Source organism: Corvus kubaryi, unplaced genomic scaffold (assembly GCF_017639235.1).
Source record: "Corvus kubaryi isolate FWS band 111438036 unplaced genomic scaffold, C.kubaryi_AGA036_p1.0 37397, whole genome shotgun sequence".
NCBI lineage: Eukaryota > Metazoa > Chordata > Aves > Passeriformes > Corvidae > Corvus > Corvus kubaryi.
In genome coordinates, this window is record NW_024581136.1 from 8010618 (window position 1) to 8029015 (window position 18398).

General features: G+C 37.9%; 1 long non-coding RNA gene across 1 annotated transcript; it reads right to left on the reverse strand.

The window, feature by feature from the left end:
* Positions 1-9278: 9278 nt before the first annotated feature.
* LOC121671288 lies at positions 9279-17802 on the reverse strand. Its single transcript, XR_006018466.1, has 2 exons — positions 16696-17802; positions 9279-9704 (listed from the first exon to the last, which is right to left on the reverse strand). It is a non-coding gene; the product is annotated as an uncharacterized LOC121671288 (long non-coding RNA).
* Positions 17803-18398: the final 596 nt, after the last annotated feature.

Consider the following 18398-nt stretch of genomic DNA (forward strand, 5'->3'; position numbering starts at 1 on the left):
AAGCCTGCCAATTTTGCAACTGCATGATGAAAGAAATAACAAATTAGATTATTTTTTTTATTGAACACTGTACAATATTAGTCCAGTTGGAATAGAGATAAGGAACTAAAGAGCCAAAAAGGCCTTTCCAGTCAATGAGCTAAGATGAAGAGATGCCTGGGGGAAAGAGACAAATTTGGAGTGTAGGAAATGAAAAACAATTAGAAGAATTAAAATAATTGTATTTTCCATGAGGGGAAAATAGAGATATGGGATAAATTACTAAGATGGGTTTCTAGAACAAACAGTGCAGCATTCAAAATAGTAATAATGGGGTTTCAAGTAGAGCTATGAGAAAACCTGCTTAGTGAGCATAAGCCCAACTTAAAAAAATTTCTAATCACAAATTTGGTGAACCTAGGGAGAGGTTAATTAAGGCTAGCAGAAACAAAGAGGGCAAGGGCAAGGCCTACTGCAGCAGTTCCCTCCACCCTTTCAAATTTCCAGCAACTGGAAACAAAAGACTGCAGCGAGGGAGGTAATGACTGCGGTAGAGTGGTGAAAGCAATGTTACCGTGTTCCCTTGTCCTACACTTAACCCATCTCCCGAGCAGACTGAGTGATGCAATCTGCACAGGGCATCTGTGGATGCAAGCATTTTTATGAGCTACAATTCCTTTCAAAATGTGGTGTTGCTTTGCTAATTAGTGAGAAGATAAACATTTCTGACAGATGAAATATATTGTTATCTTGTTAATTGAGTTGCACAGAATCTATTGGATGAAGTAGTGCCTTTTCTCTTCCTCTCTGGGGTTGGAGTTCAATCTTTCCATTTTTTGTTTCCCTAAACACTAATAGTAAGTTGAGAAACACAGAACAGTCTCCTACAGTGTGGGTGGGGTCCTAGTGCTTAAACTGGTTTCCTTCAAAATTCCAATCCATTTACCTGCAGATCAAAAGTATGTGCTACTTGTGTCTTTCACCATCTCCAGTTAAAAAATAAACAAATAAGCACTTGAAGGGATTGGGAAAAAAAATGCTCCAAAGAATGATCCATCACTGTCTAAAGCAGGTTGCCATCTTCAAAAGCACTGTCTTGCCTGTTTTTAAAAGATGGGATGTTGTACTACTACAGAGAGTAGACCTCAACCAGGTATCAATTTCTCAATTTCTTCTCTACAAGGATACCAGTCAGAATAATATGAAATATTATGTAGGGCAGTACTTGCAGAAATAGCCAAGACACTGTCTTGAAGACAAAATAACCCAGGTTCCCACAAGTTTGCCAAGATTAAATTCTTTCAGCTAACAGTAGCTGTGGCTGAGCTACCAAATATCAAAACACACCAATGTCCCACCTCTAGCCCACATCAGTTAGTGCTAGGAGCCCAGTCTCAGCACTGCTTTAAAAGGGGCTACTTTGGACTGTGCCTGCAGATGCCAGGGGAGAGGGGAGCACCAGCTCCACCAGCTTTCCCATCTGCACAGGCTGCCAGGAGCTCTCATAAGGCATCACCCTTATGTTTCATTCTCATATTTACATTAGTGCAAATTTCTTCATCACTTATTAGTCTTTCACTGTGAGCCCATTATTATCATAATTAAGAGGAAGATCAGAGGACTGAATTGGTTGAGTCACCACTGCTCTGGCATTGCCAGCTTCATGGCTTCAGTTTATTAACCACCAGTTTGTGATGGCAAGATTAGCACCCACTTCAAAAGTTATATTTGTAAAGTCCAAAATCAGAAAACAGACACAGCAAGGGACTCACATATCACTTGTTCAAACTTCAAGCTTTCAAAGCCACATTTAAAGTTTTGGGAGATTAGGCTCATCTTCCTCCTACTTGTTTAGGAAAAAAAACCAGGATAAAATGCCTTGATCCACAGTAGCAAAGCAGAAGTTGAAAACAGAAGGCTCTGCTGTCCTTTTGCAGTGTTAAGATTAATTGCATTTTCATAAAAATTTTTATGCTCCATTCACCTTATGTCCCTTTGCCTTACCTCCTCTTCCTGAGAGTTTTAATAAATGACTCATCCTTACTAATTCAGCCCTGCCAGCTTTCTTCTGGTACATAATATTTCAGTACTTAATGCAGTATAAATTGTCTCCACTAGCCAATTTGATTAGTCATAGCCTCGTCTTTGCTTACCACGCTATTTTTCATTTTTTTAGTCATCTGGAATGTATTCCCTGCTCTGGTTCATGCTGTGTTGCTTTGTGTTAGAAATCCTAAACAAGACATACTTTATTTGTGAAATGCTGGAATGGCCTACTATTAACCAAATGCTGCAAGCACCATGCTTTACACTTTATTTGAACTTTGCTAACAACTTTAAACCAGCTGCTCCAACTCCCTGAGCCATTCCTCTCAGTCAGGTACATTTCTGAGAGTGCAGACCCACTCCAGCAGCTCACACAGGACCACAACAAAAGAAGCTTCACTGTCCTGTAAGTCTCCAGATCTTCACTGCCACATCACCTTCAAACTTAGGACTCATGTTCCCTCAAATCACCCCATTTATTTCAGAAAAAGTGCTCCTTAGGATTCCTCTCCTCCCTGAGTACTTCATGCCTGCTTCAGATCACTTGGCTTATAATGAAGTTTTGTCATTGTAAGAGAAGTCTTGATTTTTTTGTAGTCTTACTTGAAATTTTCCTTAAAAGCTTGGATGGTTATTCTTCCTAGTCACTACTGAAGATGTAAATGAAGGTGAAAACACAATATTGATGCCTGCAGTACAACATTACTCCCTTTCATCCCTTAAAAAAATAAATAAATGTAACAATGTTGTGCTATATAAAGAAAAAGCCACATACCATTTATCTACATCCAGTCACTACATTCCTTCTGTGTTTCAAGGTTTTTGAAAAAAAGGTGTAAGGATGGGAAGATCTCATTACACTTGTCAGGTGGCCAAGTATCACCTCTCAAAGATAGTTTCAACTGTTTTAATTGCTTGTTAGTTAAGTCAACCTGCCTTCAGCTGAAAGATTTTTATTGTAATTAAGATAGGCATGGTTACTTAATGCCAAAAAAATGTATCTTATCAGCCTACCACTTTCACTTACAGAATGTGCTATCTCCTCAGTTTTAATAGACCAGAGAGATTTTATAATAATTAACCTAAAAAGGCTATTCTTAGAAAAGGGCCCAGCTGTGATCTGATTAAAGTAGTCTAAAATCCTTGGGCCAAATTAGAACATCTTGTAAAGTACCAGTTGACTTAGCACAGTTTTTATATGTCTCCCTACCCCCAGCTTTTTTTTTGTACTCCAACATACTACTTTTAAAATGAATTTTATCTTCTTTTTCCTCTGCAAAAAGAGAAAATATCATTGAATAATACATTTACATACTAAAGCACTATATACAGACTTTTGGAAAATGTCTGTGAACTGACTATGACTATAGAGCCACTATTAAGTGAGTGCAGACTACAAATCTTGGCACATTCAGTTCTAAGTTGACTTTCATTCTGTATCCCAGTGAAATTGAAGGGGTTGTATTTGTCATTCAGATGAAGCTTGGCCCCAGAGAAGTAAAGAATAAGGATTAAATCTTGATCTCACTGAAGTTAAGGGTAAGACTCTTCTTACTTCAGTTGGTTCAGGATTTCACCCTAGGTCATATGGCAGAATTTTAGCCTCTGTTTGAGGAGAAAATGAATTAACTGTCGCATGCCAGACAGATGAACGTAAAGCAAATTAATCTGCAACCAGAAAACAAGCCACAGGGAACATCACCATCACACACAGCTCCATACATCACGAGACCTTCTGTTCAACATGAAAGCTATGAAGGTGCCTCTTTCTCTCTCTGGTTCCATCATCTAGAAGCTTCCTTTGAACCAGCTTCAGGAGGCATCTCTGCTGCCATCTCCTTTTCCATGAAGGAAGTCTGACTACAACACGTCCCTGATTCTTGATTAATTAGCAGGCTACTCTGCATACTCACAATATGTATTACATATAAAAGTGGGCTCTGGCATTGGTCCAACCCAAAGTGTAGGAAGCTGAGTGAAAGATTCTCACCAGTGATAAAAACAGTTAGGGTAATGGAGCTCTTCAAAAAAGAAAAACATTTCATTTTCACTTTACATTTTTCTTCAAACCAGATGGATATTTTGAATGTGAATAAATACTAGAATTGGTTGAAAAATGATCATATTTTACTAAGAAGCTTCGAAAAGTTTTGCACTATTCAGATTTTTAAAGAATTAAGTACAAAATTTGTCAATCTATCTTGGATGACACTGTAAAATGTTTTCAAGAGCTAATGCATTTCTCAGAATAGTCTGTCCTGGAATACTATAAATCAGAAACTACTTCCAATATTGTTAACAAGGAAGAAAATCACACTAAACCTGTATGCCACTCTGGTAAGGCAATACACTGCTAAGAGTAGGGTGAATGCCACAGAATCAGACAACTGGCCATAAAGTATCAGTGAAATCTATTAATGACCAGCATGTGGCACGGCTGTGGAGCAGCCAGTATTCCACAAGGCTTCATTTTGCTTGGTTTTCACCTGTCTCTTTCCTCTCCATGTGCATCAAAACGTGTCTATATTAAGCATTATTTAAATAGATCAAGTTCTATTTTCTCTCTGTTGGCCTTAACATTCCTGCAAGCTAAGGAAAATAAATGTGGAACCTGGGAGATTATTATGATAACTCCCACACTCCATTAAATTGTCTCAGGAAAACAGAAGTGTGATAAGACAAACGGACTGAAGAAAATGGTCTAAACCCAGAAAGCGACTGAGAGGAAGTGGCAGAGCAAATAGGCAGCCTACAAATCCCATCAGGGTTTATGGGACAGCCCAGCCCACGCAGGAACGGGGCACAGGGTGCAGTTACACATCTGATCCTCCATGTTTCAACCCCTGTACAGAGTTTGGTCAGCAGAAACCTGCCTTGCTCTCTCCATGGCCTTTGCTGTCTGGCAGGGTTTGTGAAGCTGGGAGCAGGCTGGGAACAGCACTCAGCTCCATCCCTCTGTTCTGTCTGAGACCTCCCCACCTCTGGAGGCCCCTCCACCAAGCAGCTGTAAACAGACACCAGCTCCTTTGCACCTTACAGGCAACACAAAGGGGATCAAAAGTGAAGCAGGAAATCTGGCTGTGGGGCTCTTGTTCACACTTAACACGCCTTTTTCTTTCTGTGTGGGGTTTTTTTTTTTTAACTATGACAGGATTTTTAGAACTGGAGACACATCCAAATAATGTCAAAAAAGGAAAGATTTTGGTTCTAGTTAGTTATCTGGCACTATCTGTTTAGAAATGTCAGAACAAATAACTCCAATGTCAGATGTTCTAGTTCTGGCAGAGAAAAGAAATACGATTAGGTCTGGCTGCCCAGATGTCCCAACATTGAGAATAATATTTTTAAGCACGAACTCATGTACTGCTGCTGCCATGTACTTCAATAGACTTATTTTGTTCTCATGGGCTATAAATTGTAGTAAAATTGAACCAGATTAATGGTTATAACTGACCTTTCTTCTGTCAAACATTATTTCAATAGAAAACAAGAGTCTTTATGTGTACAGACTCGAGTTCCTCTTCCCTTGGTAATGTGCAGGTCCTTGTCATTGCACCCTTGCTGAACTATGCAGAAATAAGAGCTTCTAGTTACTATTTCTTTTCACTTATTTGGTGGCACATTTCCTATTGCCATATGGTGTTTTCTACTTATGTTTATATAAGCATAGTTTATATATAAATATACAATCCTATACATTTCTTCATATTGTCATTTTCATTTATTTTCACCTGCTTTCACTCCTTTTCATTTCTAGGATCACTGAGATGACAACAACTCCTATCATGCAGTTTTGTCTCTTTTTCAGTTATTTTTGTACTGGTAGTTTGTTGCATCCAAAGCTCTGTGCGCTGATTATGTTGGTGTTGCTGTGTTTATGAAATTCTCACTTTTATTTTCAAAGGAAAATGCTTGAGCATCAAAGTATATAATTTCCTTTCTTCTGATTTAAAGAAGATCACTTTATTTGAAAAAGCACTTGAGGATACCTGTTTTTCTCAATAGTTATCTATACTTTTTATTCATTAAACGCAGAGACAAGCTCAACACACAGAAGTGGGGTGCTCATTTTTTGTCTAAATCTTGTGCTATTTAAACCTACTTAGAGTTTCGGCTTTATACACCCATCAGAAGTGGACATCAAGAAAGCAGTTTTGACAGTAGGTGAGTGAGACTCTCCAGTAAAAATTTCCAACCAGATTGCTTTTCCCTGAAATGAATACGCAAAAGGCTGCTTTTGCTCTCTTTAAAATTGTTCACAGGGGTCTCATTATTTGCACAGAGATTTTTATAATTGCACCCACTCACATGATTTCAAAAGCTATGTGTATAAAAAAAAGAAGAAAATAAATATATTAATATTTTATTTCTTCTTAATGTCTAGTAAGAAAGTTCAATTACAGCCTCTCTACTTATAAAAATCATACAAAGGTTTCAAGTCTCAGCATGTTCCGGCAGTAAAGTGCAAACAATCTTGTGGTTACAAAGGCTACTTTGCTGAACCTCATTCCTTCTTCTTTCTCTCCCACCAGCTGAATAAATGAGAGACATATTTAGCAGCTTCAGAAGAAACTATTTTCTCATGCTCCCACTAACAAATCAGGGCAAGAAATGACAGTAAGTTATGGGATAGGAGCAAAGTATGTAGAGAAAGGAGTAAATTAGAATTGATAAGGGAGGACGAGATAAATAAAGAACCCCAAGCCCAAACACCAAATCCTGACAGCAAATGAAAACAGAGCAGCATACATGGAGGAAACAAGATGGTAGAGCATAAAAAAATGCATACATTACAATCTCTTTAAATCAGATTGTTTTCATTCATAATCATATCAGAAATTAGTGGCAATAATATATTTTCTTTTTAATTGGCTTTTTTTCCAATTCTTCCAGATTCTTAATCCAGTACATGGTGACACAACATAGACAGAAACCTTCAAAATAAAAAAGAAAGCCACAATACTCTAACCCAGGCACTGATTTGATTAGGAAAACTCACTTGTCATGAAGAAAAGCTCTAAAATCTCACACTAGTTCACAGTATTTCTTCTTATATTTCGGTTCAGGTTCACACCTAAGCAAGATTAAATCTTTGCAGACACCCTCAGTCTGTGCTGGTGGTACCTACAGCATCAGGAGGGTGACCGGGGCCTCCTCATCTAGCAAAGCCCTCCCCAAGCCCTGTGGCAACTGCTTCAAGGCATGCAGTTTCTGGAAGTCATTGCTTAGCTTCCTATCAAACAGTTTCTTACGCATTTGCAGGAATACAAAGTTAGTCAAAACTAGCAGTATCCCATGAGAGCCCCTAGCAAGTGCTCTCCAGATGGATGCTGCTGTTCCCTGTGTGGCCTGAGGAGCCTCCCCAGCCCCTCCCCAGCAGCAGATTGCTTTCTGGTACTTGCTCTTTCTGCTGTAAAGGAAGAAAATGACATCTAACATGTTTTGAATTAGAATGACTACAGGTTTTCTCCAAAACAGTGCATTTATATATAGAGAGAGATCTCATCCAAAATGATACAATTCAGGTTTGATTTCTATGACTTTTACCACAGGCAACAAACTTCAGACAGAAGACAGGGGGAGGTAGACTGTCCTAATTGCTCCACATACCCACAATTAATCTATAGCCTCACTACCTGGTTTTAATTTGTGGCAGAAGCTGCCTCACCACATCAAAGGTAGTGATTCACCTCTCCACTAATCAAAATTTGAAGAGCTACTACCGATAGTAATTAGAGAGCTAAGGCCAGCCATCATGCAATTCAGCATTAATTAAACAATATTACAGCAGTTTTCATTCAGCTCACAGAGTGCACCAGAAATAGGCACAATAGGCATCATAGATTTTATCTACTTTTCCAGAAATCTTTTGCTCCTTGTGATTAAGGCCATCAGTTCCCTAGTTCACAAAATTCAACCTCCTTTTATTGCTATAAGTTGAAGAACAGTGAGTATTCATAGTCACTTGGATGGTTCCCCATTTAATAATTATTAGCAAAAGGTAACAGTCCACTTTTTTGCATTTCAGCAATTAAATAGGTACTTAAAGAAAAGACAACATAACAGACAATATATACATAGATACTATAAATCAGTGTCCATCTATTCAGTCAGTTTGGAATTAAGGAAACTTCTTAAAAGCAGATGTACAAGTACTGCTCTTCAGTGATGCTTTCCACTATCTAGCATTTACACAGGGTCTTATTTTAACTTTGGCCAGTCTGTAGCTAGAAAAAAACAGTGGTAAACTGGGGTCCAGTAGTTTGTCATATTCTTGTGGAATAGGCTTGGGTAAAAGAAAGGCCAAATCCTCAGGTTTAATAAACTGATCAAAGTTTACTGTGGACACAGCACTTTAAAATCTTGCTCTGGGGATGGATAAGGCTAAGCTTAAAAAAGCATATAAAAAGAGGTAACAAAAATTTTGATGGTGAAAAAACCCAGCATACTAAAAATAGCAACTCAACATGATAAAATTAGCCCTTGTTTAGTCTTTGTTTGCAACCAAAAATTAGCGTATAATTTGGCAAGAAATGATATTTTAACTCTGTCTCCTCAGGACCAAGCCTGAGGCAATGGTGCTAGCCAAGAGCAAGACACAAGGCTGGTTTTATATGGGAATGCTTGTTCCTGCGGGTATCCACAAGGGACTAGTTCATGAACCACGTGTAGGCAGCTGGGGGAACAGATTCATATGAGACAAAAGTCAAAAGCAAACCGCCCCAGGACTTCTGCTTGCAGCATCTTCCTGTGGACTGAGTCCTGGAGGTGCTGCTGCATGGCATCGTGGCTGGCTGAACAAGCAGAGCACACCGCCAATAACCACCTAACTAAGGCAAAATGATTGTATGATTAACATGGCAGGACTTCAGGAGACCAGAGCAGCCATATTTCAAACCCATGTTTAGCTCATTTTGGACCTAAGACAACTTTAATAATGCATTGATTTAATCTGCCAAACGTGTAGCTATAACTGCAGCTCAGTGGATGAAAAATGTTCAGCTGTATGTGTCCATGTTCCACACAATTTCTTCCTTTTACCAATCTCTCTTGATACTTCATATGGCTTAAAAATGGTGTGAATGATGTGCATCGGGGCTCCAGGGCATCTGGGAATGGCCCTGGTACTAAAAGGAAGTTTTGCAAAAACAGGATAGAAGGGGACAAGACATCATGAAATATGAGTTTCCAAGTCAACCTACATATCATGGTTTGTTTCCTAAGGAAAGGAAAAAACAATTACAGTGCTCAGCTTCAAATCAAAATATTTTATTGGCATGCCATACAATGCAAACACTGTCAATGTGTAGAAAAAGCAGAAACCTTGGGTAACTGTCAGCAATAGATACAACACATTGTGCATCTGCCCAAGATAACTCTTCACAGTGTGTTTGGGGTTTTATCCCCTGTGTCCATTTGTCATTATTGTCCATTTCTAAGCTGGTGGCAGGTTGCTACATAGCATGATGCTATCCCTGCCGTTTCTTTCCTTTCTCCTAGGGTATGCACAGTTTTTCCTCATCGTTTTTTAATGGAAAGTCTTTTATCATTTCTAGTAATCTAAGCAAATATCTTCCTAACACTGTCTTGTACTATTCATACTGGAACAGTAAGCGCCTTTTATCCAGTGCTTTCTTTTCTGTCACATGCGCTGCACAGCCTCTCTTCTTCCAGTTCTCCTATACAGAAAATTAGTCTGGAATTAATTAGGATCTACCTCAGTTTTGCATTCTGATGTAATAAATAGTCATAAATAATCTGTGGATTTCTTCAATTGTCTCAGATCAGTACTCCTAGATTTCTTTCATTCTGTCCAGAATGGTTAGATATGATAGAAGAGACTAGTGTTTATAAGACTTGGGAGAAAGATTCTGTTGGATCTTTTATTAGAAGCTTACTGTCAATTTTGCTCATTAACTTTATAAAATACTGACTTGAGCTGAAAGTTCAAAAGTCATAAACAGCACTAGGATTATGATCCTAACCCAGAAGTTATCTTTTTCTTGTCAAGAAGATTAAACAACACTCAGCTTCTTCTATATGCAGCACCCAACTTCCTCTCTAAATCCATCACAACTGTACCCACGGTATGAATCAGCAGTATCCATGCCTGAAGTGAGGCATTTTTGATGTCTGGCTAGCAAGGATACCAGAAGGGCCATAGAAAAGAAAATTATTACATATGTTTACATTTTTATCCTGCTCACAGTCACTGAGCTATATCTCACAAACTTCTGAAAGCGCCCTGGGAGACCAGAAAGCAAGCCAAGGCTATACAGCAAACAAACATGGGGACGTGATTCTCAGCTCTGCTGGATTATTTGCCCCCATAGAGAAATATATAGAGATACATAAGCACGTTCCCCATTATTTTCAAAATGACTGCCTGGTGGACACCTATATTTCTGAGTGTCAAAACAGTACTTGTTTCCTGGGTACAGCTGTGAGCTTTTTTCTCTCAAGTGTGTGATTCCAGAGGGCAGGGAACTCTCATCTCCTTCTCCCATGAGTTCCTCTAATAAAAATGACTCAAATTTGTGTCTTTTCAGGCCTGATGTGGTGATGAAAGAATACACATGTTAAAAATTTAAAAATAATGGAAACCATTGCAAAGCTACACTTTAATTTGCTAAGCAGAGTAAAACTGAAGAGAAGGCTTAAATAAAAAGAAACTTTGAAGTGCATGGATCAAAATTTGTTACATAAGTAGGTTTTTCAAAATAAGTCATTCTCCACTATAACTATACAGCAGAGATAACCCTCATTTCACAACACCCCATATGTTTTTTTATTCTTTTTGTGTGTATGTTTTATTTTTTGCATCAATGAGTCATAAGATGCAAGGAATTAATTTGAATCTTGAAAGCTAAAAGGAAGAGAAGCCGATATGTGTAGCACTGTAGACTCAGATTCTTGTATCTAACTACATAACATATTTTCTTTCCACAGGAGGTAGTTATGACAAATTAGAAGTCTGAAAATTTTCTGATGGTGTAAAGGCTCCAGCTGTCACTAGGGAGATAGTGATCAGATTTCATAGCTGCATGGTCCCATGGCACCACTAAGAGTTCCATATGGTCATCCAAATGTTTCAACTAAACCCACAAAAAAAATTCCACCATGGCTTCTGCTTCTGGAAAAATAAAATTCTTCTTCGTAGGAATTTTTCATAACGTTCCACCAATAAACAGAACTTTCTTGATTTGGTTGTCTGAATAGAAAATAATTGTTATAATCATTTTCCTTGTTTCAGGTTGAAGTGGGTTGAAATAGCAGCAGTGCAGCACACGTGCCCAACCTCTAACTTTCTAATCTAGTACACCTTACATAACATGAAGTAGGTTGGTAAGTGGACATGCAATGAATAATTAAGGTGTGTATATGTACATGGTGGTAAACAGTAATTTCTTCAAACCACTTCTCTTTTGGTATAAAACCAACTCTGTTAAATTGTTAATGCTATTACTGTGGACAGAGACTTTTATTCATGTCAAAAATGTCAGCGTAAGCCTCACACAATAACAAATGACAAATGCATAATTTATTGATTCTTAAATGGCTATGTCCTTGGATGTATTTCTTATAACTAATTTGGTTGGAGACACATCTGGCTCCTGAAGATAGCATCTGTTTTAAAGAAGGTCAGTGCTATATTTTAAAGGCAGAAGAACATAATCTTTTATCTGCTGTGCTCCTCTGCTCTTTTAGCCTACAAATTCAGCTCTCACTCTGTCTGCTAATTTACATATCAAATCAAAAATTGAGCAATCTGTTGTTGAGTTTTGAAAAAATGATGGACATATACACAGACTGTGAAAATGCAAGGAGAGAATGTATAGTTTTCAAGTGACTGCATACTGTGTGAACTAAATTATTTTAAAAAGAAATTAAGTTCTATTATGTTAATATTGCTTTTCAATAATACTTCTTTTTTTACAAAGTTCAATCAATCTGTTTCAATAAATGGTGCTTTCTTGTCCAGAGCTTGTTTTATTTAGATGTACTGCTCCTGAATGTGAGGTTAAGATCTTCTTGCATAAAATCTGCAAACACAAAATGCTGCAATGTTTATTCTGCTAGTGGGCCATGAACCATGACTTATCCCCCAATAATTCTTGTACATGCAAAGCCTTATCCCTCACATCTTTGTTTTTTCTGCATTATATTTATGCACCTATATATTCCATGTGACTCCAATCAATATATCTTTGTTATTTCATCAAGTTTGCATTGAATTTTAGGTGTATTTATTTTCACCTTCCTCATGGCTGGAACATTAAAATATAAACAAATGCTTAAAATCAGTTTGAAGTTTACATTAAAATAGGCAGACACAAGTACTAACGATTCAGAAACTGCCATTTTAACCCTGTGATGAACATCTAGGCACCTTTTGCTTTTATATTTCACCTTGCACCATACACAAAATGTTTAATTATTTGAGGATTAATGGAGGTAGTTTATAATTAAGCTGAAGTATGAACTGATGTCATCATCTCAGTATGATGATATACAGTTTTATGCCAAAGCACCTGTTGTTTTGGAAGGAAGCAGCTGATATCATTATCTACCCAGCCAGATAGCCTAGTTTCCTGCTGCTTAAAAAATTATCCTAAGGGTTACCTAAGTTGGGGTAATACAGCATTTACTTTTTCATGCCCAGGATAGGAGAGAATGCATAAAATTACATTATTCTCAAAGGTAGAGGGGGAATGGGAGGGGGGGATATGGGGAGGGTCATGATGCTAAAACATTTAATGTTTATTTGTGTGGAATACAAACCTTGCCATTTTTTTCATGCATGAATATACATGCAAAAAGATCTATAACAGGTATGTAAGTATATATATTATTGGGCAGGAGTCCTTTATATAGCACAAAGGATAAGATCTGCTGCTTTGCTGTGGACATTTTTCACCATATGATTGACTCTGACCACTGTATAACAAAGGTTAACCCCAGCTGGGGATTTCTCCCGTGTAGAGGTACTCAGCTGCCATCCTCTTCTTTGTTCCTGATGTTATGAGAAAAAGAGGTTGCCAGGGCAATTTGGGAAGGGAGAAGCTTTCTTACGGTGGGCACTTGACAGCCATGAGGTCATTGCAGCATCTCATGCCAATGCTGTGAATTAACGCCACATGTATGAAGCACTGAATCCTGGATCCACAACCAGCCTTGGGAAGCCCACGCCTCCATCCGTCCGAGCGTTGTTTTGACAGAGTGTGGAAGCAAGCCCAGTGTTTTTAGCGTGCCTCCAACTAGCAGGCTTTCCTCTCAATTGTGGCATTATGCCAGAGCTGCTCATTTAGGTTGTCGTCAACCTGCACTGCTATAAGGAGAGCTAAAACGCAATACTAGCAAAAACATCTTGACAATTTTTGGCTTTCTCCTGTCTTCTGATGAGAATTTTTTGCCTTTCTCAGCTACATGATGCCACATCCACCAAATTTTCCTTTTGTAATAATGGCTGGTGTGTATTCTGAGCAGGTGCTATATCATATATTGGCTAGGACTGGTCATCTACATACACACAATGTTTGAAGAAGCATAATAAATAACATGATTTCTTGTTTTGCTTCCTTCAATCCTTTTTCATTTGTTTTTTTCCTTTTTTCTCTGTTCTTTCCTCTTATGAACTACCTTTTTCCCCACTCAGTTCTCAAATACATTGAATAGAATATCTCTTCACTCTTCTTTTATTTTTTTTCTGAGAGTACTCCTACAGCTGCTCTTTCCATAGATCCGATACCATTTTAAAAGCAAACAGTGAGTAGGAGGTACATTTCCCACCTCTCCTCAGCTTCCCAGACCTCCTGTCGCTTGGCAGATCATACCACTTAATAATATGAATAAAGCAACTTCTGACAGAGCAAGAAATTGTGATGGAAAGAATCCTGCAGCCTTTATTCCCACATCTTCTATCCAGTTTTCCTTGGGATGTGTTTTCTGTTGGTTCCTTGACAGTCATCTTAGAGAAATAATATTTCTTGAATGTAACTATTTGGGTTTGCTGGGAAGGAGAGACAGCACGTTTTTTCCCCTATTTTGAAGTTACCTTATTTCATTTTCATTGGCATTTCTGTGTGTTCTTTCCTTTCTTCTGAACTATTATTGTGCCCATAAGTGTGCTATGCATACTGATGATAAGTGAAAAGAACACTTAAGTGATCTTCAATAGATAAAAATACAGATATACTTACTCATTTCCTGACACCTCACCAGTGTTAACATGGCTTTCTTAGCAGTAACAAACATTATAAAATTAGCACTACTTTGAGGCTTATATCTGTATTACAAACTGGTTTATATGCAATAGATTAATGAATGGTTTTAAGGGATTTTTATTGAGCTTCACATCAGATGGGAAATAAGGTGTGGAAGCTTCCTGACAGAGGAACACTCATTATGGTGGTTATAATAAGGGTGTGCCAGAGATCAAATTAGCGCCCTGATGGGCTGGAGTTCAGCATCGTGACCATCGCGACATTGCACACATTAACTATGGACGTGTGCGGAGGCAGAAGGCTCTTGTCTAGATATTTATGGGTATTGAAAACCACAGCCGCCAGTGTTGAATGAAGCTAAGTTTTATCCTAACCTTCTTCCTCTCCCTTTCACATCATAAAACTGCCCTGAAAATTCGGTTTTCAGAAAGTTATTTAGTAATACAGAAAGCTATACTGCCACTGTGAATGTGCAGTAATTGCCTGTGGGTATGCACTGTGTTTACAGCTGGTGCATTCTGAGCCTTGGATGCTATTTCTCTATTTGTTAAACTTCAAAGGAAGTATTGCTTGCTATTTTTCATGATACCTAGCATTGGTATCTGACCAGCATAATGAAATGCTGACCAAAGGTAACAGTATAAATTTCTTTTCTTTACTTCTTTTCTTCGCAAAGTGTAACACACAGTTTCTCTAGAATTAGTTAGGATAAAAAGAAAAGTGAAAAGTTTGCATACATTTATAGAAATGAAAAACCTGTCCTAAACAAATTCATAAACAGTGACTGTGAATATTTCTAAGATGATAAAAAATTGGAAACTGTCCTTTATTTCCAAAAATAATAAAACCAGTTTTCCAAAACACAATAGTAATTCATTACAAATTTGTATCAAATCCTTTAAATCTACAAGTTTCATTTCCCTTGAAATTTATTTGCCAAAAATGTCTTATTTTTAAAGGATGAACTTTAAAGACAAAACAAAATTGGAATTGAACTTTAACATTGAGCTAGAGGGAGAAAATCATGGATATATTTTTTCAATGTTTTTGCATAGTTTCATCTTGGAATTATATGGATATTTCTTTTGCAAACTTGGCTTCCACCATTGACACTTTTTCATTTCAGGATCATTAGCTGAATCAATAATAATTACTTAAGAAATATAATGGACTTGAACATTTTCTGAAGAGCTGACACAGCAGTTTCAGGAATATTTTGTGTGAACTAATCTATAGCTCATACTCTTTGATGGAATTTCCAAAGTCTCCTTAAAAAACTGAGACAAGCAATAATCCAGATCTTTAATGTTTCCTAACTGTTAGCTTCTGTTGATCCTCAATTCATTGAATCAATGAAAGCTTTGTTCAAAATCTGCCAAGGAGCCTCCTCAATTTAACACAAAACTGAGTGGCTTTGGAGTGCTAAAAGTCTTACATAAAAATCTGTCTTAATCAACTTCTTTAAATTTGTTGTGTTCAAAATTTTCCTTCCATACACTAAAATGGGATTGTAGAGTAACCAAAATCTGTCCACTGACTTCTGCTTCACTCTGGTCCATCACCAGAGGCTGAAGACACTGGAACAGCTGCATCAACACAAAAGCATCCAATATGATGCTGTATCAAGCACAGCAATTGCCCTTTTGTTTTCTCTTTTGAGGATGTTTGGTTTGTATTTTATTTTTTGAAGACAAAAAGATACTTTTTGGATCTCTGGGAATGTCTGTACAAACATGCAATTCTGTCTGTAAAAACATTTCTCTTCTGAACTAAAAATAAAATTATTTTACATAAGACCTTGGGAAAAATGTGAACCAAAGTGAATCATGTGCCATATTGCTCCTTGGAATATTAAGGCTAAATTCCCTACTGGCATACATTGACGCAGGTCTGTTGAGTTTGATGGAGTTATTCTATCCCATAATAGCAGGGAATTATGGCCCAGATTAGTTTTGTTACATAAATTAGATTGATGTGAATTAGATAATTAAGACAACGAATTAAGGTATGGAGTTTGTACAATCTGATTCTTGTGAATACATGGGTTGAACATACATGATCAGAATCTACTTTTATATTTTGTATTATTATATTCTGGAGAGGCAAATAACTCCTTGATTCTTTGCAGTAATGGAGAAAAGTAGGATGTTTCTTATGAGGTGACAAAAACTGCAACAATGACAGACTCAGCTAAATCAGTGTAACCCTTTACTAACATGAAAATTCCATTTTTCAGCTCTAGTTGAAGTGTTTAAGATATTATTAAATATCTCAAACACTAAATCACTAAACAAAGAGTAAACCAGTAATTTTTTGGACAGTTCTCAGAAATTTTACCTACACCTTTCTTGTTGCACAACCAGGAAGTTGGACCTCTTCCCTGCTGTGAAAGGGGACAAAAAAGGAGTCCTGGAAAACAGAACCTGAGCTTGATAGATATACATACCATTATAAGTAGGAATCTAGGCAGGCATCTGCAAGGAAAGGAAGTACCTTAAGAGAAACTGCTGCTCCCAGCAGTCCGTTGGATCTTCATTGAAGTCCTGTCAGGGAGAAGAGCAGATGGAAACATCACTCAGCATTGTCTTTGAGAAAATGTGTGTACATCATCTTCTCCCTTTTCCACAAAATCCCCTCCAAATATTTTAAGCCACCACAGGCAAGGAGCTTCCACCACCACTACATGTACTACAGAGTGGGCTTCTAGAGTACAACCATGGTGTGTCTGGATGGAATATGAGTCAGTTAGAAATGATTTATCAGCAGCAATGAGTCTCCTGAAGCTGTAGGGCTGCAGTTAGTGAGGCACTGATCGTGCAAGTCTGCACTTCAACCTGGGATTTGTTTTCCAGACTATCCAGAATAAAGAAAGAAGGTCCTCGTCTACTGCTAAGACTCTGCTTTTGGCTTACTTTTTTCATTACATGTAGGAAAGCAATAACAAATATGAGCAATATATCTTTTGGAACAAAAATGCTCCTGCCACCTCTTCTGGTTCAAAGCAGCCATCAACACTGAGATCAGAGCACAAATAATGAAGGATGGTCACATGTTGGCCATCAAGTTTCAGCTGTGTTTATTGTTCTGCATCATCACATCTTTTCAGCTTTCTCCTAGGGAAGAGAGGGGGAAAATATTAATTATAATAAAAGAGTGATCTATGCGCAAGTGAGGGAGAGGTGAGCTCACTAAAGTAGTGAGTGCTCACTACTTTAGTGAGGAACATGGCAGCCTGGTAGGAGCCAACAGGCAGACGAGAGATTGGGATCCCACACAGATCCACACCAAGAGGCCTCAGGAAAGAATCTGATACACAGGCAGACCATAGAGGAGATGCACTGTCTCTAGGTTTATTTTGTCTCCTGAAGGCACTGAGAATTTTTGGAGTGAGAACTAGGTTAGAGAAAACAATCCAACCTGTAAAGACATTGTGGGCAGGGCAAACAACTGTTTTTCAGTCTGTTATTTTAACTTCAGACATCTGATCTGAATTCCTCTGGTTTGAAAGTTCATTTCCTCTACCCTGTGTTCAAAAAATCCAGCATTACAGGCTGAAAACCCTTTGGTTTCCCACTATAAAGATAGATAGAATCAGCCTTAACTTCACAGCTACACTCGATTTGCCATAGTAACTACCTATCCCAGTAAACACTTGGAGAGCAAAGAAAAATGAGCTTTCTCTTCATGTCTTCAGCTTTCTCTGTTATACAGACCTGAGTCCTTCAGTCTCCTGATTGATAACTGTGCCCTTCCATGGCTATTTGAGATAATCACGTGGAAAATCAGTGCAAATGACGCATGTTTAATTGGGGCACTTCCAGAAATCCTGCGTATCTGTTGACCTCTCTGAGAGAAATCTGGATCCACTTTGAAAGTCAACCAACAATTTCTGGCAGAGCCATAGGCACTCAAACCTGAGATAGTAAAAAACTGACATATTCAATGGCCAGAGAAAATGTGAGCCATTCAAATTGCTTTAGCCATGGCAAAAAAAAATATTAGATTACATTTAGTTCAGTCATCAATTGGTAAAATTCATTCTTTCTTGTAAATATATTTGCAAGGGTCATGTAACAATCAACACCTAAATCCCCAGCTGGCACAGATTTTCCTCATTCTGCTGCTCAGTGGGAAACTGGCTCCACAAAC